Below are 27389 nucleotides of genomic sequence, written 5' to 3'. Positions count from 1 at the left end.
ACCAGGCCTTTCTCTCTGTCTGTCCTTAACAGCTTTTCCTTCATTTCTACCTTGGAGAATCTGATGATTATGTGTCTTGTGATTGATCTCATGGAGTATCTTAGTGGTGTTCTCTGTATTTCCTGAATTTGAATGTTGGCCTGTCTTGCTAGATTTGTAAAGTGCTCCTGGATAATATCCTGAAGTATGTTTGCCAGCTTGTTTCCATTCTCCCTGTCTCCTTCAGGTATTCCAATCAATCATAGGTTCTGTCTGTTTACATAGTCCCATATTTCTCAGAGGCTTTATTTGTTCCTTTTCATTTTTTTTCTCTAATTTTGTCTGCATGTCTTATTTCAGCAAGGTGGTCTTCAAAAACTGATATTTTTTCTTCCGCTTGGTCAATTGGTCTATTGATAGTTGTGCATGCTTCACGAAGTTCTCGTTCTATGTTTTTCAGCTCCATCAGGTCATTTATGATCCTCTGAAAACTGATTATTCTAGTTAGCGGCTCTCTAACCTTTTATGAAGATTTTTAGCTTCTTCGCATTGGGTTAGAACATGCTCCTTTAGCTCAGCACAGTTTGTTATTACCCATCCTCTGAAGCCTACCTCTGTCAATTCATCCATCTCATCCTCTGTCCAGTTCTGCATCCTTGCTGAAGAGGTGGTGTGATCATGTGGAGGAGAAGAGGCACTCTGGCATTTTGCATTTTCAACATTTTTTTGTTGATTCTTTTTCATCTTCATGCATTTGTCTAGTTTTGATCTTTGAGGCTGCTGACCCTTGGCTGGGGTTTTTGTGGGGACTTTTTTTGTTGTTGATGCTGTTGCTGTTGCTTTCTGTTTGTGTGTCTTTCTTTCAGTGGTCAGGTCCCTCTTCTGTAGGGCTGCTGCAGTTTGCTGGGGATTCACTTCCAGCCGTATTCATCTGGTTTACTCCCGCACCTGGAGATGTCACTCAAGGAGGCTGGAGAGCAGCAAAGATGGGTGCCTGCTCCTTCCTGTGGGATCTCTGACCTCAGGGGGCACCAACCTGATGCCAGTAGGATCACTCCTGTATATGGTGTCTGACAACCCCTGTTGGAAGTTCTCACCCAATTGGATGGCACTCTCCTGGGCTGCCCAGATTCCTCAGAACCACCAGAAGGAAAGGCTAAGTCTGCTGATCTGCAGAGACTGTGGCTACCCTTTCATTTAGGGAGAGATCAGAGCTCTGTCCCTGAGCCCCTGGCTAGAGTTGTTGGAGTTCCTGCAGGGAGGCCCCACCCAGTGAGGGGGGATGGGTCAGGGTCAGGCCTGAAGAGGCACTCTGGCTGCAGTCTGCCACAGTGGTGAGTTGGGTTGTGGGGGACACCTCTTGGGACAAAGCCGTGCAGTTTCCCTGGCTCCAGCAGGGGAAAAGCACAGCCTGGAGCTATAGAGATGGCTGCCACCCTTCTACAACCCAGGGAGCTTAGCATGTTAGGCAGCTAGCATTCCCAGTGTTGGCTGACACCCCTCCCCCAGGAGCTCAAATGGCTTAGACAGCAGGCAGCCTCAGCTGTGGTGCTGGTCGCCCCTCCCCCTAGATTCTAAGCAGATGCTTAAGCAGATTCTAGCTGAGAGGATGCTAAGAAACTGCATGGCTCCGGGGTTGGGACCCTAGGCCCTGGTGGCATGGGTTCACAAGTGGGATCTTCTGATCCATGGGTTGCACAGTTCAATAGAAAAAGCATGGTTTCCCGGCTGGGTAGCATGCTCACTCACCACCTCCCTTGGCTGGGCATTGGTGGCTCGCCTGCCCCATATGGCTCTCAGGTGGGCCACCACACCACACTGCTCTTCCTTCTTCTCTGTGGATCACACTAACCACCTAGTCAGTTCTGATGAGAGAACCTGGATACCTCGGTTGCTGGTGCAGGATTCACACACTATTATGGTTATTTTCTATGGCAGCATCCAGTCGCTGCTGCTTCCCATTGGCCATCTTGGCCCTGCCCCAGCATCTCATTTTCAAAATTTAATCTTAAGAACATTCCAGTAAGATGAAATGATAAGTACATACACTTAAAGGTATGTGCTTTTTCTTTCCATGTAAAAGAAAAGAGAAGGACAAGAACAGCAGCAAAGGGTGCCCCAGACAGATTATAGGTAGGAGCTCCTATCTTCAATTGTGGAACTATTTGAAAATGCTTCATAAAGATGTAATGTATCAAACAAACACACCAGGAGGATGCATAGGGTGTCCATAAAGGGTATAGATGAGCAGAAAGATTATCCTAAGTAGAAGAATGATGGTTACAAAGGCCCCACAAAAAAGTGCATTCACAGAACAAAAAGCAATTGAGCCTGAAGACATGCTCGGGAGCAGTGGGAAATTAGACTGGCAAGGTTGGGCGGGATGGGGTGGGGTGCAGGTAGTCGGGGGTGCTATAATGAGAGCCCTGCCTGCCAGGCCAGAAGTGAGATCTCATTTGGTAGATCCAAGTGGGAAAGTCTTTAAGCACACTGGAGCTATGCTTACACGTTTACTCCAACAGCATTCCAGGTGAGGAAGACTAAAAATGGAAAGGTGAGGGGGAAAATGAGTATGAGGTATGTGCAGTGCATGTGCATATATGTGAAAGTGTGTTTGGGAGAAGGAGGTAGTAGTACACCTATGCAAAACTCTTCTTGGAGAATAAACAGATAGATGGTGACAAAAAGCATGATGATGATATTACAATAATAAGCTCTTGCTATGTGTTAGACCTTGTGCTGGGGGCTTTACATCCATTTTCGCAGTTAATTCACACAATTCTATAGGTTTAAACCAAAGCCCAAAGAAATTAAATGATAAATTCAAAACCTCACAGTATCAGACCTCTGAGCCCAAGCTAAGCCATCATATCCCCTGTGACCTGCACATATACATCCAGATGGCCTGAAGCAACTGGAGAACCACAAAAGAAGTGAAAATAGCCAGTTCCTGCCTTAACTGATGACATTCCACCATTGTGATTTGTTCCTGCCCCACCCTAACTGATCAATTGACCCTGTGACATTCTTTCTCCCGGACAATGAGCCTTAGAAGCTCCCCACTGAGCACCTTGTAACCCCCACCCCTGCCCACAAGAGAAAAACCCCCTTTGACTGTAATTTTCCACTATCTACCCAAATCCTATAAAACTGCCCCACCCCATCTCCCTTTGCTGACTCCTTTCTCGGACTCAGCCCACTTGCTCCCAAGTGAATAAACAGCCTTGTTGGTAGACTCTTTTCACACAAATGCGTGTGACACACAGCAGGGAAGGGATGAAGTAAGGATTCAAATCTAGCTCGAATTGTCCTGGTTCCATCACCCCTCACTTATCACTGGAACAGGAGTGAATGGAATTCACAAATGTTCCCTGAATCTACCGTAACAGCATAAGAATCCATACCTTGTGCTTGCTTGGACTTAACCCTTGTGGCTTGATGTCTGCTGCAACCAATCAGGCTATAAACTCCTCGAGGGTGGCAGTGCTCCTTTTGTTTTGTCTTTGTATCTCTAAACAGCACACCACATACTGTTTATTCATTTATATGTATTCATTTATTTATCCCACAAATATTTACTATCTTCAGTAAACCAGGCCCTGTACCAGACACTAACATTAAATGACAAAATAAAGCAATAGGACTCACAAGGAACGCAGACATGATGGTGGTGGTTGTGGCTGGATTATGGGTTCATGGGCATTATTTTATCTTGTCACTTTTGTCTAAGTTTGAAGTTTTTCATAATAAAAAATCATTTTAAAAGAAAAAAGGATTCCACTGAAAGCATTCTCATCAAGGTTACCACTGTGTTGCTTGTCGCTAAACATGTTTAATTCTGCTCTGTCTTCATTTGCCTTGACAAATATCTCCTTGAACAATTGAAAATACTTGGCAAAAAAAAAAAAAAAAGGAAGGAAGGAAGAAACAAGCAGAGGTCGGGGTAAGGGGCCCACACCCTCTCCTGTTTTCCTCCCATCTCTCCAGCTGCTGTTTCTCCGTCATCTTCCCTTCCTGAGTCTCCTTTTCCATTTCCCATCCTTTAAACATCGGAGTTGTACATGCCTGCATTTCTACCCTTCGTTTCTTCTCACCTGGCTCATTCTTTCTCACTGTTCTCATGTCTTCCCCAGGTTTTCAATACTGTCCGTAGGTTGAAACCTTCCCAGTCAATAGTGACAGACCAGACTTCTCTCTGGAACATCAGATCAGGATTGAAATACTATAGGGAATATGTTCTTAGGTTGAGGAGAGAGGCCATTTCTCTTACTGTCTCCTGTCTCCAAAGAAAATGAGGAAGTAAAAACTGAAAAATAACAGACTGATCGTCGCCACTGGCCAGGCCTAAAAGTTAAAGATTAACCCCCTAATTGCTTGTAACCCCCCACCCCTGCCGGCAAGAGAAAAATTCTAATTGCTTGTGCTATCTATAGATCACAGACAATGGTATGGAGAAATACTTGCCTTGCTTTACCCCCACCTAGTCATGTACCCCAAGCTTGCTCAATCTATCACAACCCTGTCATGTGGACCCCTTAGAATGGTAAGCCCTTAAAAGGGCCAGGAACTCTTTCTTCAGAGAGCTTGGTTCTTGAGACGCAAGTCTGCCAATGCTCTTGGCCAAATAAAGTCACTGCCTTTCTTTAACCCAGTGTCTGAGAGGTTTTGTCTGTGGCTCGTCCTACTACAAAGTATTCTAAAGGCATCTCAAAGCCAAAACATCTGAAGTATTCTCTTCACCTTTCTCCTCATCCAGCTCCCTACCCTACCCTTCACTCTTCCCTCTGTTTTGTTACTTACTTTACCTCAGAAAGGGGGAATAATCTGCACTCAAAGTTGTCCACCACATCCTCCTAAGAATCTCCTTAATTTATCTATGTCAATTCCTTTGCTTAATAAATAATGGAAAGATGAATAAATAGAACTCAAGATATTTCCCCCAATAACTAATCCTATAAAATAAACAAAACACCAAATTGAATATATTTCAAATATTTCATTATATTCCAAATTGTCTGAAAATGTTTTCCTTTAAAAGTTGACTAAATGAGGCTGGGCACGGTGGCTCAGGCCTGTAATCCCAGCACCGTGGGAAGCTAAGGCAGGTGGATCACCGGACGTCAGGAGATCAAGACCAGCCTGCCCAACATGATAAAACCCTATCTCTACTAAAAATACAAAAAATTAGCCAGGCGTGGTGGTGCATGCCTGTAGTCCCAGCTACTCAGGAGGCTGAAGCAGGAAAATTGCTTAAACCCAGGAGGCAGAGGTTGCAGTGAGCCGAGATTGCACCACTTATACCCCAGCTTGGGCAACAGAGCAAGACTCCATCTCAAAAAAACAAAAAACGTTGACTAAATGAATACAGATCCAGCTTATGACTGATAATTTTTCTACTTGCTTAGTGCAAAAAGAAAAATCTCTAGGCCTTAACAGTTATGTCTTATATGAACATTTATTCAAAAACTGTTTAAATTTTGTGCTCAAGGTAAAAAAGAAAATTTGAGATACTACTTCATCAACACTGCAAATTCTCAGATAGTGAATTCACCTCAAATGTAATCCACATAGATTGTATGTGAACCTTGAGTTTCAAATACAGACTAGATTACCAAGAGTAAAGAGATATTCTACTTTTCAGATGCATTTTAGTATACTTCCTGGTAAACTGCTACTGTGGAGAAAACCGTATGGAAACATCAACTGTTCATGATAGCTGACTTTAAATAACTGAAATTCTAATGTGTGGATGAGGTAGACTTGTCCAATATGTCTTTGAAGACTAAATGTTCCTGATAGGTAACAGCTCAGTTTAAGAAAAGATGTCATTACCAGGCAGAGCTTCTCCAAAATAGCTTCAAATGGAAGCCATTCTCAAAGATATCAGCACAGGTACTCTCAAAGCAGATGGAAGGTTACATTGGATGACCTCCAAGTAGTCCTCCCAATTATAAAACATGAGGACTTTCTATCCTCAGAAGGTGGAAATGAATATTAAAATAGTAACACTGTCATAATTCAAAATTGACTTAATAAACTAAAATATGTCCATGTCCACCATAACTGCCAAGCCTCAAGAGGACACACACCACCTTAAGACTAGACCATGACTAAAGCAACCACAAGGTAGGTAATCTTGAGAAGTCAACTAACTTTGTCTTCAGTGTTTCCTGGCCCTGGGAGTCTCTCCCTAGCACCTATGCTACTGTTTGTGACAGCACTGCGGGGCTCTCCTCCTTTGACCTCACCATGGTCAAGACTGCTCATCAAGATTTAGCATGTGCATTTCCCATTCCCTCAAGCTCTGCTCCTTCCTACATAAAAAAATGGTCAATGATATGTTAAAGAGACAATCTCAAGTCTAGGGAGAGAAGAAAATTTAAGACGGTATCTAGTCTAATGGCTACATTTGTATTTATGAAACTAAAAAAATCCTATCCTCTAACTTACATGTAAAACTTACCCTCACATCATCTGGGACCTGAGAAGATCTCTGGTTCAGAACTTTCAGGATCTGGTAACTACCCTGAGGGCCTGAGGCAAAAGGGAGAGAAAATATACCCCATTTGCATCACAGATAAGACGCAATTGTCTCCAACAGCCCTTTCATTCTTGCTCCACCACCAATACCCTTAGCTGGCTGTCGTGACTCAGCCTTCCCGTAGCAACCTATGGCCCAGATTTTCCCAATCCTCAGCTGCTCAAAACTTCCCTGTCCTGGGTCTGATCCAATAAACCGAAAAAAGTACAGTAAACCTGTCATCAGCCTTTGATTTCTCACAAATAATTGGATCCACCCAGCAGGCTACCTGTGGTGATCATAGGCCCTCAATAATGGCTAAATATTTTTTAAAATTAACAAAATCTTACAGTCAGTGTCAGCTCTAATATTCCTGGGCCATCAATTTTACAGGGCCATGGGAAGAGTAGCACCCCTACCCTCACTTCCAACGCAATCATCTCTAAGAGTATTAGATCAGTATCTTAAAGTGCTTTGTGTGATCTATGAGCTTGAATTTTTGTCATAATCCCCTGCAATAGATGAGCCATGCAAATGTCACCTGCTCACCTGAACAGCTTCACTCTGCACCACTCTCTACTGCACATTTCTGAATTCCTGGCCCACTTTCATTTCTTCTTGAAGCCTGTATGAACATTCATACCTCCCTTCTTCCCCACCTATACCTACCTTTGTCTAGTTAATTTGTATTCATCTGTTAAAAAATCCATTCAAATGTCAAATGTATAGGAACACATTTTCAGAGCAAGTTATATTTACTTTTTTGTATATTCTCAGAGCACCATGTCTTCTATCACAGTAATTACCAAAGCTTGCATTATTGTTATAAGTCTTTAATGTCTGGCCTTCCACCAACAGGTGTGCTCCCCGAGGGTTCTGCTCAGCACTGGATCCCCAGCATATAGCAGAGTGCCCAGCATGGTCTCATTAGCAGCAGCGAATCCATGCAGGTCTACAGCAACCTCAATTCTTGCCTCCTCAGAAAAAAGAATTTGACCAAGTAGCATAAGGCAGAGGGAGAGACCAAGGCAAGTTTTAGAGCAGGAGTGAACGTTTATTAAAAAGTATAGAGCAGAAACAAAGGGAAGTCAAATACACTTGGAAGAGGGCCAAGCGGATGACTTAAGAGATTGAAGTGCCGAGCTTGACCTTCGACTTGGGTTTTACACATTGGCATTCTTCCTAAGTCTACATCTCTTCTCCCGTGATTCTTCACCTGGGGTGGGCTGTCCACCTGTGCAGTGGCTTGCCAGCACCCAGGAGGGGCTTCACGTGCAGTGTGTTTACTAAAGTTGTATGCATGCTCACTTGAGGTGTTTTTCCCTTACCAATCCAGCATTCCTAGAAGAACGCCATATACCAGTTAAACTCTGCCATCTTTCCTCTTAGTGCACATGCTTGAGCCCACTCGCCCACCTCCTGAGATCTTACTGGGAAGGTGCTGAACACCAGCTTCAAGTGTTTCTGTCTGTTGGGAGATGGCCATTTCCTGGTGCCAGCTGCAACCAAGTATTATTTTAGAGAGACAGTTTAACAACTGCCTGACCATCACCTGATGGTTGCTTGACATTCCTGGTTGGGGAAGGCCCTCTCTTGCCCTTGCTCATGTCTGACTAGCTACCTACTGCAATGGTCTCCAATGTTTGTTAAATAAATGATTCAACTTGGTAAAAATGGAGATCTTCAAGATAGTCAGAATATTATCAGCCTGAAAAGTCTGAATTATCAAATAACACCCGTAAAGAAACTCTGGTTATAGAACAGGTGGAGAAAAAGAAAAATGAAATGGCCTAAACTTTTTTGCAAATACAAGGAAAATCTTGGCAACGCATATGCCTTAAAACTTGGAAGACCAATCCATTTGCACGATTTATCTTCCTGGAGGCTGGTAAGCATTTGCATAAAAATGAATTCAAAATTTAAATAAAGCTCCATTCATCAGCCATTATATAAGAAGCTAAGAGGTTTCAGAAATTATCATAGCCCGAACGGGAAGAAGTTTTCAAACAAAAGGAGTAGGCCCCAGACAGTCTGAGAAAATTCCATACAAGTTTTAGTTATCACAAGACACAGTGAACACTTACCTCAGAGAGATGTGTAATCTGCAAAGTACTCGGTGATCAAGAGAAGTCAATGACTTAAGAGTTTAGACCCAGAGCAGTGGCTCTGTAACAGCCTGTTTCAGAATCACCTGGAGATTCCCACACAGATTCTGGCTCCATCTACACAGCTTCTGATTCAGGAGGTCTGGGTGGCAATTTGCATTTCTAACAAGTTCCCAGATGGTATTGACACTGCATGCTAGTCTGGAGACCATGCCTTGAGAAGCATTAACTAAAACTTTGAAACAGAAAGCAAAAATCCTATGATGCAGGGAGAGGTATGGGGCTGAACTTTCCTTTCTTTTCTTCTATCATTCTACAGTACACCTCCACAATCCAATATATCCCTCCCCATGGCTGCCTAGTTCATACCCTTAAGTGAAGAGGGCAAGTAGGTCAAGTGTAGCCCATATAAAAGCTGCTTCCTATAGCCATGACATCTTCTCTGGAAGAAAGCCTTCCCAGTTCACAGGGGCCCAGCACAGAAAAACTCAAAAGGGACTTGATCCTTGGCATTAAAGTGACAAAAATAGCTGCCACCTGTAGAATACTTTCACGTATTCACAGTAACATACTCTATATAACTTAGTTTACACATCCTTATTACAGTCCTGTAGGTACATAGGATCCATCCTTGATTATTCATAAATTCTGCATATGTGAATTCACCTGCTTACTAAGATTTACTTATGATTCCAGTTAATACTTATAGCATTTTGGCAGTCATTCTCAGATATGCACAAAACAATGAAAACTTTGAGTAGCCCAACACGTGCATTCACAGCTGAGGTCAAACAAGGCAAAACCATTTTGAGTGTTGCCTTATTGTTTCACCCTTTATATATAAATAAGTGCCCTTTTTGCAGTCTATTTAGGACCATGTTTTTTGCATTTTTGTTATCTTTATTGGTGATTTTGCCACTTAGAATGACCCATAGTGTTGCAGTGCTGTCTAGTGTTCCCAAGCACAAGAAGGATGTGTCATACCGTATGAGGGAAAAAAAGCATGTGTTAGATAAGCTTTGTTCAAGCATGGGTTAGAGTGCTATTGATCATTAGTTCAATGTTAATGAATCAAGAATATATACTGCAAAGTGACTTTAAAAAGATACACAAAACAAGATTATATATTAATGAGTTGACAAAAATGTTATGACCACAAGCTCATAGGACCCTAGCCTTGTATTTCTCTTAGGAGCAATAATTCAATATTTGCTAATACAGTGTTTGTGGTGACTTTATAACAAAACTGCAAATAACAAGAATCAACTGTACTAAGTAGAACACTGAAAATATATTTGTTGATTCCTATTTTATAAATAAGGAGACTGCAACTTAGAGAGACTAGAATACCTGACAAGGAAGTATCAATGTCTGGCTTTTAGCCAACTCCAAAGCACCTGTCCAACCATGCTATCCTGTCCCACATTAGCACAGAGGAATGGCACATCACAATGCGTGAGCTCAAGGTTCAAATCCAGGCTCAGGCCTGGTGTAACATGCAACAGTTATCTCCCTGTACCTGAGTTTCAATGTCCATAAAATGGAAATATTCATAATATATCAGTGAGTTAATATGTTTAATATACTTAGAGCCTAAGTTAGTTTCAAAACTAATGGTCTATAGGATCAAGATCAGATCTTACAGTCGAACCTCAGGAAATCAACCTAGTAGATAAGGAAATATCAGCCCCAGCTAACAAATCAGGCTCTGAAGTCTAGAAGATCTATCTACATTCCCTCCCTGAGTGTTGTGTCCCCATACATACAGGGACAGGAATGGAAAAGTTATAATTCTTTGCATATAGCAATATATCATCTCTCATCCTGTTACATGGCAGGAAGCACTCCATGCATGGATAAACATGCTCATTCTCTCCATAATAACCAGGATTGAAATAATTATATTTGTCAATTCTGTTAAATCTATAGCTTTAAAATGATACTAAGAACATATTAGTTCTCCAGTCCTTTCCAGAGTGCAAAATAAGTTTATTTTCTTGTTCCAGAAAAATCAACCATGTTATAAAATGGCCACTGCCATACTATTTAATTCTAAATAATACCAAGAGGGATTCACCTATAAGCAGAGGTTTGGATTTTTCTCTCCTGCTTTCTGAAATATAGCAATATTGCCTTTAGTTATACATATGATTATGTAACAGATCTAATGAAATAGCACATTTACATCTTAGCAGAGGACTAGATCAAGGACCTAGCCAGGATGAGACCAAGATATAGGAGTATCCAGTATATGCTAATCAGTGTCCCTTCAAATAATATTCTTTAAACATAGGTTTAAAATTTATTTAGAAGAGATGTTACATGTTGCATTGAGACAACAGTAGAGAAGAAAAGCTCTGCTGGCCATACCATCCTCTTACAAGAAAGTCAGGCCTGAGACTCACTCTAGAACTGGGTTTATCAACATTAGCACTATTGACATTTGGAAGCTGCATACTTTTTTGTTGGGGTGGGGAGTGGGCATACCCCATCCAGTATTGAATGCACAGCAAAATCCCTGGCCTCTACTCACAAGAGGCCAGTAGCCTCCCCTTACCAGCTGTGACAACCAGATATGTCTCAGACATTGCCAACAGTTTCCTGGGGGCAAATCAGCCCCTGAGAAAGAATCACTTCTATAGAGAGGCAGGGATGGTGTTAGCTGACCAGCACCAACAGGACCATGCTGGTGTCCGTTGCCTGCATCTGTACTGTTGGGGCTGCATCCATACCCTGCTACTTGTGCAATATATATAATATCAGCCCTGTGGAGGAATGGGATGAACAAGCCCCTTGGAATATCACTACTGTATCATGGGCAAGGGATGTTTATGATAGGATATATATATATGTGTATGATCCAAGAGATGCAGCATATACAACACTCATTGTGGGGGAGCATGTAAACACAGTTCTCTCCACATCATCTCACCTAGAGGCTTGTTTCTATGTCCCTCATGCACTGGCACCTGGGTGCAACACATCTGGTTAGCCCCTAAAGCTGCTATGCCTAGCACACAGTAAGTTTGATACATGACAGCTCTCATTTTTATTATTCACATAAGATTTTCCTCCATTGCTATGTATTTTTTAACCTGGTGCTTTCAATTCTCAGAGTTTTGGGTTTTGTGGGGTTTTTTTTAATCAAACAAGCTAAATCTATACACCAAAAGAGAAGCCAAGCAATATCATTTTCATTTTTTTTAATATAAAAACTCTGGTTGGTACCGTATCAGTCTCTTACAGTGTTGGTGACAACACGTTATTTTTCAGTGAGTATATACATTTCTGTTCTGTACAGTCACAAATACACGATACATCTTGATTCAAACTGTATCTCAGGTGATTATCCCCTCCCCCATCCTGCTGTTCACAGACTGGACCTACGAATGTTGGATTCGGACACAAAGCTAGCACCCACTACCTCTAAAAGTGCTTTGGAGCATTATTTCCTATGTAGCTTGGTGCTTCAAAAAACTAAAAGCATAAATGCCTTCACCATAAATAACAGCAGGCAAACGCCACATGGCTTAACAGTTGTGCTGTGGTTGCACATCACATCATTAGCCTTTGCATTAAACACCCTGATTAACAAGGGAGAGATGCGACCTCCACTTTGGAATTTTAGCCAAGAGCATCAGCAATTTTAGCCAAGAGTTATCAGTCAGGCGATGGGGCAACACCAGAAGTCAAACAAGCCAAAAACTGCTCTCCCAAAATAGTTTGAAGCTTTGCCATGCAAAACCTATGAGCAATATTACTTTCAGTTTCAGCCAAAATCCTCTAAAAAGTGAACACCCTCATCTAGTTAAATTTTCATTTACCTCTGGGGAAAAAAATGAGCCCTCTCAGAAGGGAGCTAACAGCTGTGCATATTCCTTTCTAGAATGAAATTAACTTTCTTTTGTTATATTTAGCTAGAGTCTTATATATAATCACCTTTGCTAGAGGAAAATAAATTAAGGAGATTAAGTTTCAGTCACATAAAAAGTGACAGTTGGCACAGTGGAAACAAAAGACCTGTTTTAATAATAGCAAGCCTTCATATAGATAGCAATTGGTATGAGCCAGGCATATTCTAAGAGCTGTTCATGGATTAATGCACTGAATCATCCACAATCCAGGGGATGTGGGGGGTCCTATTATTATGCCCATTTCACAGATAAGGAAACAGAGGCTAGAATGGGTTGAGGAACTTGGCCAAATAAGCAGCAGAACTAGAACTTAAACCCAGGAAGTGTGTTCCAAAGTTCATAAGCTTAACCACTGCCATATAGAGAATTTGAGTCAGGACTTCTGGATTTGAGTGCCAGTCTCCCAGTCTCAGACATTCAAGGCTAATTTATGGCAACTTGTCAATGGCAAGGTTACTGGTTATTTTACCAATTGATTATCTCACTTGGGGAAAGTCTCAACTTTTTGAAAAATTCAGGGTCCTAATCTATAAAATGGGAATAATGATAATCCTTATTACATCAAGAAACAATTCACATGAAAATTCTTTACACACATAAGATGTTATTAAGTGCTGTGACACAGCACAATTAATGTAAAGACCTTACAAGATTCAAAATGCCTTGTTTCCCTGAACATCAAAGCTCGTACTACAAGGAAAATTTCGTGACATGAAAAAATGTGCCTACCTACTACAAAAGGAACAAAGCTGAGCACAAAAAAATTATGTATGCCTTGATACATGTAAATACATACACAACAGTAGGTCTAGACACAAAAATCATATGTTATATTAAATAAAACTTTTATAGAAATTTCATCTTATGTATATACATATCCACAAAAATATATGTGTATATACATATAGAAATACGTACATACTGTACATACATATAGAAATATGTACATACTGTACATACCCTTTTAAAAGACTAGAAGAGTATAAGAGAAAATATTAACAATGGTTATCTTGCCATAGTGCCTTTTTGTTTTCCAAACTTTCTGCACTGAGCAGATAATGCTTTATAATTAGAAACATAGCCAGAAGTGTTAATTTTTAATAAATATTACATACAGGTAACGTGAAGTCTCCTGTGAAATTACCTATTCTGAAATCAGAAAATCAAGATCATACTGAAGCCACAGACACCCCCATTTTAATACAAGTTGTTGGGAGCATGTCTCATTTTCATTACTATGCTGCTTACCTGCTCAGGTTTCTCAAGGAGTTATCAGAAGTGACGCTATCTTCCCAGGGGAAAAAATCATTTAAGTGAGTTTTGTCCCAGGACTGTACTCTATGTGAAGCCCCACAGCAGCGTCTGTCCCAGGACTGTACTCTATTTGAATTGGCCTGACTCTTCAAAGAACTTGTTCTGTTTACAGGAACTGTTCCTGGGTCATTATCAGAACACAGTTTGCTCCTCATTCCCTTGCAGAAGTAGGTCTGAAATCCCAGTGCATCCTTGTCTGTTCATTTATGTGGCTTAAAATAACCTCTGGATTTGATGAAAACCATGATGTGCATTTTTAGCATCCTGTCTCCTCCCTATTGCAATCAGTTTCATTTTCCTAGAGTATGGCATGAGTCACGTGACATCCTCCTCTACCCACCTCATGACTCCCTACTTTCTGACATATATAAGTTCACACATTTCTTCCATTTATCTGGGTCCTGAAGGCTTTTGAGAGGTTGTAACCATACCTGGAAATTAACTAGTCAAACTTAGGTCCCAGTGGCCAACTTGACCATACTTTTAGCTACTTTAAGATCCTAGGAAGGGAGAGGAGGGAAGGAACATACAGCTAGAAAGGAGAAGCAAGAGGCTAATAGTGGGTCTTCACATTGGCAGGATGATAAATTAATTGCCCTTTTGACGACTCTCTGATTCTCTCCCACTTCACCTCAAATTCTGAGCTGCTGATTGATGGATTCCTCTTACGACTGCCTTTAATGGCCGCCTTCTTCTATCAAATCAGGTCTCCACCTACCTCCAGGGCTCTATAATCCGGCTCCAAGCTGCCTGTCTGTCTCGTCTCCTTCTGCATGTGCTACATAGATTTCTCAATACTCTCCAGCTGCACTCCACCTCGACTCCCTGGCCTTGTTTATGGGTGGTTCCTCCCTCTGAAACATCTTCAGTCCTTCCACATGTTAGCCCATCAAAATCCTAATTTCATAAATCCCACTTCACCACTGCCTCCTCAGTGATGCCTTTGACACCTGCAGAAGGACTCTCTTTCCCTTTCTTTGATACCTCAGCACTTGGTGCTGGTTCTTTTCTTAAAATACTCATTTCTCTGCACTGTGGAGAGTCATTAGGTACCAGGGCATCCATCTTTTTCCCACCGACAGTGCTTATCACATAGTAGGTATTTGTTGAACCAGACACAGACAGAAAGTAAACCAAACTAGCATTTCTATGGAACATTAATGTATAAAGTACTTCCATATACATTATCCCATGTAATCTTCATATTCCTATATGGCAGATGCATTATTATCCCCATCTTGTAGATGAAGAGACCAAAGTCAGCTTGCAGGGGTGACCTTAAAATTTTCCAGTGGCATCTCTTCCAGATAGATCTGCTAACATTTTACTCTGAACTATTTTCTTGTTTATGCTTCCTGGCTGTCCACCCACCTTAATTAACCTGCTTCCTGGAGAGACTGGCCCCCGTGCTGGCTGAAGCAACAGCTTCCCCTCACTAATGAGTCCCCAGAAGGAAGGTTATAAGGTATTCTCTGTGCTTGCTGGAGCCAAGCTGGCAGAGATGTCACATGTCCCTAAAGCTCACACCTATTAGAGCGGCTGTGAAGTTCACCTGGCTGGTCTATCTTAAAATTCACACTGCCTCGCCTTTCACTCCCCAGTCTCCCTTCACACTGTTCAGGGTGAACCCAGATGGAGTCCATCTATCGAGGAGTCTGACTGCTGGGAACAGGGCCAGTTCAGACCTCTTAGCTAGCAGGTCTGCTTTGAGGAGACAGAGTTATCCCTGCTGTTCAAGTGTGCCCTGCCATTCTTCTGATCTAGAAATCTTCCAAATTGCAGCTGCTCCTTTGGGCCAACAACTCACAGCAGTCATTCATTCAATAGGCATTTATTTAGTCCCTGCTGTATGACACGGATTATCCTGGGCTCTGAAGACTCAGTAAGGAAGAAGACAAACCCACACCCTGAACAAATGGAATCACATTGTCCTTCCAGAAAGCCTCATCCCTTACCCATGACCATGTCTCCCAGTGTCTTTGTCTGTTTGGGCTGCTATAACAAAATACCACGCACTGGGTGGCTTATAGAACCGAGAAATTTATTTTTCACCATTCAGGAGGCTGGAAGTCCAAGATCAAGGTGCTGGCAGATTCAGTGTGTGGTGAGGGCCTGCTTTCTAGTTCATAGACAGTACCTTGTCATTATGTTCTCACATGGTGGAAGGGAAGAACAAGTTCCCTTGGGCCTATTTTATAAGGGCACTAATCCCATTCATGAGGGCTCCACCCTCTGATCTAATCACCTCCCTAAAAGTCCCAGCTCCTAACACCATCACTTTGGGAGTTACAATTTCAACATATGAATTTTAGGCGGGACACAAACATTTAGACTATGTATCACCTAGGAAGGTGCTAAAACATTAACTACCCCCCAGAAACCCTAGTGCACTACCCCTTACCGATATAAGAATCCTCTATGAATTCACTTATATCTCTAGTCAATAAATATTTATTAAAGACCTACTATGGGCCACACACTGTGCCATTTCACCTAACTACACTAAAAAATAAGATTCATCACATTTAATGTCTCAGGTTTTCAAATCTGAACTATCCTTCCTAAAGAGTCCTTAGTTTTTCCTCAATGTTGCTGTTTAAAACCAAAGAAGCTTAATTTCAGTGTATCATGCCCTGTAGTCAGAAGTAGAACCAAATGAATGAGAAATGCATTCATTCAGTCGGTCAACAGCATCCTGAGCCCTGGTTCTGTATGACTCTGAAAATATAAAAAGAAATAAAATGTCACACTCGCCCCAATGTGGGCCACTCTCAAATTAAAGAGATGAATGAGAACTCAGTGAAGGAAAGACAAACTCCAGCACGTGCATTGGTCTTGGTGCAGATTCCTGAGCCTTCTGCCCATAGAGATTCTGAATCAGCAAGTCTGAGACAGGGCTTCAGAATCTGCACAGGTCATGTGATCATGAGCTGCTTCCCATGCAGGTGACAAAAGGATTGACAATTTAGTCAGGGCTCAAAAAAGGAGTGGCTTAGAGCACTCCTGGAAGAGGAACTCGCATATTTAAAGACCTAGAGACTGAATATATATACATATATGTGTATATATAATGTGTGTGTGTGCATGTGTATATATATATCACAATCCTTGTCCATTAGCATTAAGTCTAGATGCCCAGAATGTTCCAAATGGTTTACTCTCATAATGAAAGATGCCAAAAGGAATAGATCTTAAAGTTGAAGATTTTTGTCAGAAGAGATATACACTCCAAAATGTTTATCTTCCCTATCACTATGCCTTAACACTGCTGCAAAAGGTGAAAGGCCAGTTTAATTGTACCTTTTCAGTCCCAGTCTCTAAACCTTGAGGGAGAAGAGAGCTAGTAATAGAAGTGTGGTTGACATACAGCTTGTCTGTGTGCTAATAGGCTGAGGCCACACGCCATTTCACATACGCACTCAATGGCCCTTAGATATCAGAACCCAGTCATTCTCAGACTGAGCTAAATTAAAATAGTGCCCAAGGGACAATTCTATACAAGGTCAATAACTCACACTGGACTTCAGAAGTCTCTTGCTAGAATCAGCCATCTGTAGAGGGAATGGGAGTTGTTTACTGGAGAGCCAGTGACTTGCCTAAGGCCTGTGTTGACCCGTGCCACCAAAATACTCTTTCCATCAGCATTGCTATCCCCAGCAGAGATTAATTCATGCCTATGAGTATTCATTCACTTTCAAATCATCCGGATTCATAGCTAGGTTATTTACCTAGTATAAATCTTGCCTAATGTCAATTTGTCACCACAAACCACAGTTCAAGCCAATCTTTTCCACTTTCCTAAGTTGAGTACTGATGCAACAGACAGTAAATATATCCCCAAATTTGCCAAAAGAACAAATTTACTGTTACCAATTCTCTGATATACTTTCTTTCTTCTAATTGATCATTGGATAATGGATTATTTAATATTCTTTTAAATACACATGCCTCTATAATAATTTTATTCTTAAAAATAATTATTTTATACCTCTTTTAAACAGCACTGGGAATACTTTGACATATTCTATTCAAATAAGCATCTGTAAAAACACCTGTGTAGAGATACATAATACTAAGAAAACAGGGACTTTAGCACTTTGCAGCTGTCATTCACCTAATAACAAGTAATAAATTAGCAAATAATTTATCTTTAACTTTGACTAATCATATTAAGTACAAATCCCTAGGAAAGGGAGAAAATAAAATGGGCAATTAGGATTCTATCAACTTTAAAAACAAATCCCCAAGCTACTTTTTTTTTTTTTTTTTTTTTTTTTGAGGTGGAGCCTTGCTCCATTGCCCAGGCTGGAGTGCAGTGGCCTGATCTCGGCTCACTGCAAGCTCCGCCTCCCAGGCTCACCCCATTCTCCTGCCTCAGCCTCCCGAGTAGCTGGAACTACAGGCACCCACCACCATGCCCGGCTAATTTTTTTTTTTTTTGTATTTTTAGTAGAGATGGGGTTTCACTGGGTTAGCCAGGATGGTCTCAATCTCCTGACCTTGTGATCCACCTGCCTTGGCCTCCCAAAGTGCTGGGATTACAGACGTGAGCCACCACACCTGGCCCCAACCTAATTTTTATACATGTGTGTCCACTTGGTTTGTCATGCACCCACATCCTTACTTAGTAGGCACTGAACAAGTATCTGTACAAAGGAAATTTACAAATTCAAAAAGTATTGACCTGTTTTTTAGAAAAAAAAATCATAAAACTAGAAACTTTCTTAAAATGAGATACTCAAGCAAACTGGCGAAGACCAGCCTACTGACTTGGTTTTTAATATGCACACCTGGAAGTGGACACATGTTGTCCACTCCTCTACCCACTTCATGACTCCCTACTTTCTGACACACATAAGTTCATACATTTCTTCAATTCATCTGGGTCCTGAAGGCTTTCGAGATGTTGTAACCATACCTAGAAATTAACTAGTCAAAATTAGGTCCCAGTGGCCAACTTGACCATACTTTTAGCTACTTTAAGATCCTAGGAAGGGAGAGGAGGGAAGGAACATACAGCTAGAAAGGAGAAGTAAGAGGCTAATAGTGGGTCTTCACATTGGCAGGATGATAAATTAATTGCCCCTTTGACCACTCTCTGATTCCCTCTCACTTCACCTCAAATTCTGAGCTGCTCATTTATGGATTCCTCTTACATTTACATTTAGTTGTTATGTCCTCCTATGCCACTAAGAACTGACCCCTAGGCCCTCGGCTTAAAAAGACCTGCCCTCGCTGATGGAGTGAGACATCAGATTTCCAGAAAGATTGAGTTTGGGTCTGATGTTTCTTCTCCTAATACTGCTTTCTTTGTTCACCTTATGAACACCAGCCCCTTGTGGTGAAGTAAACTCTTATTCACGAGGGGTTCATTCAACAAATATTTGAAGTGCACCTACCAAAGGTCAGACATTGTTCTAGGAGTGAGGATATAGCAGGAAACAAGTAAAAAGCCCCCAGTGTAAAGGGATTTACTTAGCGAAACACATAACTGCAGAAGGTTTCAGAAAGTGGTTCTATGCCATGAGAATAATAAAACAGGCTAGGAGAGAGGAGGACAGATCCACAGCCCCTCTAAAGAAGGGATGGTTAGGCTGCAATATGACTAATGAAAAGCAGCCATCCATTCAGACATCTGGTAGAAGAACATTTGCAAAGGCTCTGCAGTAGGAACTAGCTTGGAATGTCTGGGGACAGAGAGAATGTCAATGGGACTAGAGCTTGTGAGCAAGTGGGTGACTGAAGGGGGATGAAATCAGAGAAAAAGGCAAGCGCAGACACTGTGGGGTCTGGCAGATCATGGTGGGAGTTTGGATTCTGTTCCAAATGCAATAGAAAGCCTGTTGGAAGATGTTTAGCAGAATAGGGGTGAGATGCAGGACTAAATTTACACATCACATGTGTTGCTGCATGGGTAATAGGTCATAAGAACAAGAGTCGTAGCAGGGAAGGCCAGTTTGGAGACTTGCAATTGTGCAGACAAGAGATGATGGTGAGAAGAGCTAAGCTGGCAGCACTAGCTGGGCTGAAGTGGTCAGATTCTGGATATTGGATATATATGGTGGTAGAATCGGCAAGACATGCTGATGGAGACGTTTCTGTCATTCAGTTGTACTTGCTCCCAACCAAAAGCCCCTTAAGGCATTGACGGAGTGGTGAGGAGGTCTAGGGAACACCCTGAAACTGACAGCGCATCCCTCCCCACTACTGAACTACAGCAAGTGGTTAGAACAGCTGTCAGACATATTTTAAAACCTTAAGCAATATTTCTTAGAAGAACTGGAAGACAGGCTTTGTTCTTCAGATAACTCTCCATAAAACCTTAGGACAGAACCATCTCCTCTCTGAGGTTTAGGCTCCTTGTTCATAAAACAATATGTTGAACCTGGTGGGTGTCCTTAACACACCGGCACAGTAGGACCCTTAATCCACTGCACTGTCATCTCTGCTTTTGTACTCTGAAGCCACAGTTGGCTGAGAATTGGACAACAAATGTCCACTTCCAGGTATGCATATTAAAAACAAACCAAGTCAGTAGGGTGGTCCTTGCCGACAGGACTTCAGTAATGATTAATGATAACGCTCATGTTTATTAGGCATTTACTATGTGCCCGGTACTGTATGAAGGAGCTTTCTAGCATTGTCTCGATTAATTCTTACCTCACCTCTATGAAGGAAGTAGGATAATATCCATTTAATAGATAAGACAAGTGAGGCAGAAAGAAGTGAAATAAATTTTTCCCAGGACAGCAGATAGTGATAGGATAAGCAAGGATATAAATGCAGTCTGACCCCAGGACCCATGCTTATAATCACTTGGATATTGCCTCCCAGTAAACAGTAAGCCTACTTTTTTTTTTCCTGAACACAACTATGCTCCAAATCCTTTCTCTGAACCATTATACACCCCTGGCTAAGTCTTCCCTTCTGCAAGGCAAGCTTCTCTATTTTGTTCAACCATTCTTCAAATAAAGGGCTTCTGGACTCCTAGGCTCCTTCCTCCTTCCCTCCACAAGAGGCTTTTTGCTTTGGCACACCCCCTTAAAATGCAGTACCTAGGCATGGAAACCAGCCTCCACGTGTGGTACAACCATCACAAAGCTCCCTGAGATTATTCTTTTCCATTATACAGACATAAATCTTTTCATACCTGAAGACTACACTAGTGTTTTCTTCTGGATGTGTACAAAATATCACATAGGAAATTTCTGGCGGGATGGTACAGGGTTACAGGTCAGTAATAGTCAACAGAACCAGGAATTCTGTATTCAAGTCCCTGCTATGCCATTCATCAGCAATGTGGCTTTGGGTAAGTCCCTTAACCTACCTGAATCTCCTTTATCTGGGCAAGGGCAGTAACAATACTAATATGTAGGGTTATAGGGAGGACCAAACAAAATAATCAAAGTACAGGACTTGTCAGTGTTCTACAACCTTAAAAATGGTAAATCTTAGCAAATTATTATTTTATGAGGAAAAAGACTAAATTTGACAATGTGGGATGGGACACAGAGAATCCTAGCACCCTAAACAACAGAAAGGACCACCTAACTCCAACGATTGGATCACAAACCTGGACCTACCCACCACAAACAGCATACAGGTTAAAAATGCAGGTTGTGACACTGCTCAGCCTCATGATTTGCCAGCTGCAAAATCGGGGACAACTTATTAGATCTCATTTCCTTCATGGTAAGTGGAAATGACAGACTCCCTTATTCATAGTGGGGCATGAGAAGGACAAGAAATAACATCTAATACATATCAGAAGCTCAGCACATTTCCAGGCACGTAGTGAGGGTTCTCAGGATATGGCCATAGCTGCTACCCTTAGTCAATCAACATGCAGTAAGCAATTACTTTGTGTCAGGCATAGCTTTAGGAGACTCACTACAGCAATAAATAAATCCCCTGTTCTCATGTTGCTTACATTGTTGTGAAAGAAGACTGACAATGAATAAATAAATATGTCAGGTGGTCATAAGGGCTAGGAGGAAGGGTAAAGGATGGAATCACCTTTTATAAAGAGTTATCAGAGAAGAGTTCTCTGATTGTTAAGAAGTGTCCCCAATCAAGAGTTTTACCCCTGTTCCTAGTTGAAGTCAGGAAAAGAGAAATAAACAACTCTATCTCTGCACCTTGGTTTGGGCTAAGTTAATTTTTACAGAGAGGTTCACGGTAGCACAGCTTGTTAACAGTCTAAAGATAATTTTCATTTGGCAACACTCAAATGAATTAAACATTACCAGAAAGAGGAAGCAGAACACAATCCGCTGGAGGCTACACACAGAGCATCAGAAATGAATGGCTCTGATGCTGAAATGCCATTGCAACAAGAAGCAAAGATGGCACATGTTCCAGGTACTTAGGTAAAGAAAGTTGTTTCTATAAGTGAATAGAACACCCTTCATCTGCTAGCCCACTTCAGAAGAAACTGTGGTGCTTTTTTTTTTTTTTTTCAAAACAGCCAAAAATAAATTAAGAGGAAAATGGACTCCAGTGGAACATCTCAAATAAGAAAACTTTTCATATTGAGGTCTTTCATGCCTCTGGCATCAGAAGGCTGGGAAACAGGGGCTAATCTCAGGGTTTTTTTTTTTTTCTTTAGTTGTATTACTCAGGCTCATCAGAGTCGTCTGAGTTACCTATGACATTGGCATAGGATTCAAATCAATCCACCAAGCATTTATTGATTTCCCACCATATAACAGGATATAAAGGTAGAATATAATCCGTGTCATAAACTCACAGTTAAGTAGGAAAGACAGCTGTATAAACAAATGATTGCAATTAAGCAGGATGAGTGAAATAATGGAAGTACTTAAAAGTATAGGAAGGAAAGAAAGAGATGGGCATCGAAGAACGCTGCCTAGAAGGGGCAAATGACTGTGCTTTAAAAAACGACAAATCGGTGAAGTGAGTGAGAAAATGATGCCTAATACAGGCAACAGCACAAATGAAAGCATGGCATTCTAAAACAGCATGGCTCATTAAAAAGGAACTGTAAATAAAGTTCCAGGTTTCAGGGACATAAAATAGAAGCTGGACAATGTCAAGAGCAGAAGCACAAAAAGTATGTAGGGATCGTATCGCCAAGGATCCAGTTACACTGCTTTCTTATTTCTACACATATCAAAAGATTATTCATTAGATGTGCATATAAAAATAGTCATTAAAAATTCCATTAGTTAATTTTGTCCCTCGCAGTCATTCACATGTTCATTTCCAACTTTAATAACATATTGTTTGTGACCTAAGCTCTGTCCTTATCCTAGTCCCTCTAGAGTCACATCGTAATGTATGAAATTGAATTTATGGCTGTTGAAGGGTAACAGATTAATAGCACTATAAATTAATCTATTCATCCATATACTAAGAATAGAAAACCTAAAAAGAGGCAGTTCAATCTAACACCATCTATTATTATGCCTTAAAACTCAAGCCCAGAAAACTGAGATGAAAATTTATTATCCAAGACCAAAAAGCAGGAGGCATGCATTGGCTGCAATGCTTGGTTTCCAGAACCCTCTCAGAGTGACATTTTCAAGCAGGAATTTTCTATTTTTTTAAAAAAAGTTACCTTTATATTGGATCAAATATCAATGTTTCGCTGTTTTATTGATTTGTAATGGAAGCCATGTTAAAATATGATTTATTCTACAAATAATAATAATAGGACAATAATGGTAATAAGAAGTAAGGGACATACACATTGAAAATTTCTCTTTTTGGAAACAAAAGGAAGTACAGGGGAACCTTTAATAATCAATCATTGGCCATAGCTTAGATCAGGGTCATCAAATATACAGCCTGTATGCCACCACACTCCACCCCACTCAGAGGAGAGACACTGAGAATCCACTGGCATTCTTTCCTATACAATCCTCAGCCAGGTACCCTGGGCTGCCATTTTGAAGCTGGCAACCAGAGTGCACCACCATGGACCTACAGATTCTGACCTTTTTCTGACAAAACCAGATCCTCTCCATTCAAATTTATCTTCCACCTTGTCATCAGAGCTACCTTCCTAAACTCAAAGCTAATCATCATTTAACCATGTTAAAAGCTTCCTTTGGTTCCTTCATTCATAGAGAGATAAAAAATTTCTCAGCATAGACTAAAATTTGGACTCATGCCACACTTTCTTTTCTGGCCTCATCCCAACTCTATTATTTTACAAACCCTAATTCAGCCACCTAAAATACTCCCCCGGTACTCGAAACCTTTTAACACTTTGACTTTGTACATATTTCATTGCTCTCCTTCTTTACCTGGTACATGATTATTCATCCTGCAAAGTGCAGGTCAAATGTCACCCCCTACTGCCACCCCATAAGCCCTTTCCATAGCAATCTGCCAGCATCCACTCCCCCTTGTTTAGGACATGTCCCTTCCCCACTCTCTGCACATGGGGTTCAGGGAAGAGTACAAGAGAGGCTGCATGACCTAAGCCTGGCCAATGAGGATGGCAGTGCCCTGGACACAGAGATTGGTTCCAAGATGGACAGGTGACACCAGCTAGACCAGAAAACTTTCTCTCCGAAGGATTCCTCCAAACCACTAAGAAAGAGGCACAAATTAAAAATCGGGTAGAAAGTAGTCCTGTAGCTGTCGTAGACCACTTTTGCTATTATATGGTAAGAGTCTGCAGAGAAGAATAAAGCCTTAAATGAGAAGCTGTAGTTAAGACAAAGACAGTAAGAGGCATATTTCTAATGACAGTATTGAGTCCCTGGATTCCTATTTTAACTTTGAGTTTTTGCTGTTTGCAAGAAAAAGGGACCCAACAGATATACTCCCCTAGTGTCTCCCAGGAAGAATTAATTACTATATCCTTTGTGGTCCCATATCTCTCTGTTTAAAATACCTGTAATAGCAATTATCATAAACTATTACAATTTATTTGTTTACATAGCAACGTCTGCCACTACAACGTGAGCAGTGGCTGAATCTTATTCATCCTGAAGACAATAGTGCCTGACATACAGCCAGTACAAATGTCTGTTGAATGAATGCCCAGGGAAGAAAACCTCATCCCCACATTTTCAATTGTACTGCTCTCTCAAAGAGCTCTATGACACTCAAGGACCAGTGGCACCCATATTTTCCTACCCTCTTCAATTTGCTGTCAAATTCTATTGAAACAAAATGTGGTGATACTTCCATACTAGCTTATACGTTTCCCAAATCATCAACTTTATATTTCAATGGCGTTAGTCACCATAATTCCCACAGGGGCAGTGTGTTAAGAAACATAATACTAAAATTTTATTTTATAAGTAGGAACTGCAAGGAAATTCAATGTTTTTGAACATTTAAGTGCTTTTAAATTGTGGAAAATAAAATTCAATCCAATCTTTGTGGCTGGAAGGGCCACAGATATATTTAAAATCTGGAAAGATAAATACTAAAATGTTTAAAGAGGTACCTCAGGCTGGGTACGGTGGCTCACGCCTGTAATCCCAGCACTTTGGGAGGCCAAGGCAGGCAGATCACTTGAGGTCAGGAGTTCAAGACCAGCCTGGCCAACATGGCAAATCCCTGTCTCTACTAAAAATACAAAAGTTAGCCAGGGGTGGCACATGCCTGTTATCCCAGCTATTCTGGGGGCTGAGGCACGAGAATCACTTGAACCCGGAGGGCAGAGGTTGCAGTGAGCCGAGATCATGCCGCTGCACTCCAGCCTGGGCAACATACTGAGACTCCATCTCAAAAAAAAAAAAAAAAAGAAATAAATAATAAAATAAAATAAAGAGGTACCTCAAAGTGACGGGATATTGGGCGTTTTTTTTTTTAATTTACTTTTTATTCTATTCTCCGTTGTCTTTTTTAAAACTTTGCTTATAGGCATATTAATTTATATTATAAGAGAATAAGAAGCTGTTTTCACTTTTTAAAGTAAAAGGATAGGCCCATACCATGTCTTCTTTGTGGACCTCATATAGAGGAAGATGGAGGAGGCATATAAACTATACAGAGACTCCGTGACACACCAGCTCCATATACCAACCCAATCTCAGGCCCTGAAGTTCTAGACAGAATCACAAATAATTGCTGCTATTCCTCAGTTTACTCGGGGCAACAGATGCAACCCTTGATCTCCCCTTTAGAAAAACATCCTTTCCAATGACCTAAACAACAATGCCACTAACCATATCTGCCATCTGAGAATAGTATTCACATTCTGCAGTTTAGAAAAACAAAATGTACATCATGATATAGCCATACGGCAACCAAAACGAATCATTTTTTTCAATTAAAATTTCATACAGTTGCTCACGCCCTGTGTCTTGAGGTTTCAGCTAAAAATAAGCACAAAGAAGTCAATCTCTCTTTCAGTTAGCATTCCATTGCAGGTATCACCAGCGTCTTGAAGTAACTCAGAAACTGAATATAAAGGAGCAAGCCCCGAAGAGTATGTAAATAAAACATACTAGGTCCCATACATTGTTCATTGCAACAACAACAACAAAAACTGTAGGTAAGATGGGAGCAGTCATCAAAATGACAAACAATGACCTCGTCCCCCGTTAACTGTTCTTAATTGTCCCAGCCCCATCCAGCTGTCATCAAATCTCCATTTGGGCTTCCATATCTGCCAGTCTCATACCCAGTCTAAGTGAAGTTTTTCCAGATCTTTTTCCCGTAAGTTTAACTCCCATTTATTGAGCATCACCTGTGTACCAGGCAGTAGTGTGCTTATAAGTGTTCAACAACCCGTTCTGGTTGAAGTGAAGCCTTATTCCCATATAATGTTTGCCAGTTTCTATGGTAAATTCTTTCGCTGTGGCCAATTTTAAGATACCAGTGTGGCTTGAGCACTGGACATGGAGTTGAGAAGAGGTGCCTGAGGCATATCACAACTTAGTACCTCTCTACTACAGACAATGCAGATATAAATGACTTCAAGAACACAGATAATAGCAAAGGGCAGAAAATAATGAGGTAGTGGTGAGTTTTGAGACTTTTATTTAATATCATCCACTTAGTAATAGTTTTATGTAATTTAATTTTAATAATTGCTGTATTTAGCAACCTACTTGCAAAATTCCTTAAATTTTAACATCTGGCACGCATGAGTCTTTAATGAGCCAGCCCTAGGCCACCCCTGGCACCAGGCCTTGTGATAAGGTCTAGGGATGCATGAATAAAATATAATCTCTGCCTACCAGAAGCCCTCAATCCCATAGTGGAGAGGGACATGTAAAGAAATTGCAGCAAAGTGAAAAGTGCTAAGTGGAAGCCTCTACAAAATTCGGAGAGTGCAAACAAGACTGAGGGGAGAAATTCAGAAAATGTTTTGCATAACATGCAACATTTGAGCTGAGTCCCAGGTGCAAATGGGAAAGAGTACGCATATAAGGATAGAGACATGAGCATCCTGGTCCAGGGAAATAACACACACAAGAGTTCAAATGTATGAAAAAGCCAGATAATTTCTGGAGATTTTAAAGCATTTGGAGCATAGAGTTCACGTGAAGGAACAGTAAGAAATGAACATTCAAGTCCCTTTCCCTTTATGTGAAGAAACTATCCTACATATGAGAGTGATCTTGT

Source organism: Pan troglodytes, chromosome 2, assembly GCF_028858775.2.
Source record: "Pan troglodytes isolate AG18354 chromosome 2, NHGRI_mPanTro3-v2.0_pri, whole genome shotgun sequence".
Lineage (NCBI taxonomy): Eukaryota > Metazoa > Chordata > Mammalia > Primates > Hominidae > Pan > Pan troglodytes.
Note: the sequence above shows the minus strand (reverse complement) of the source record.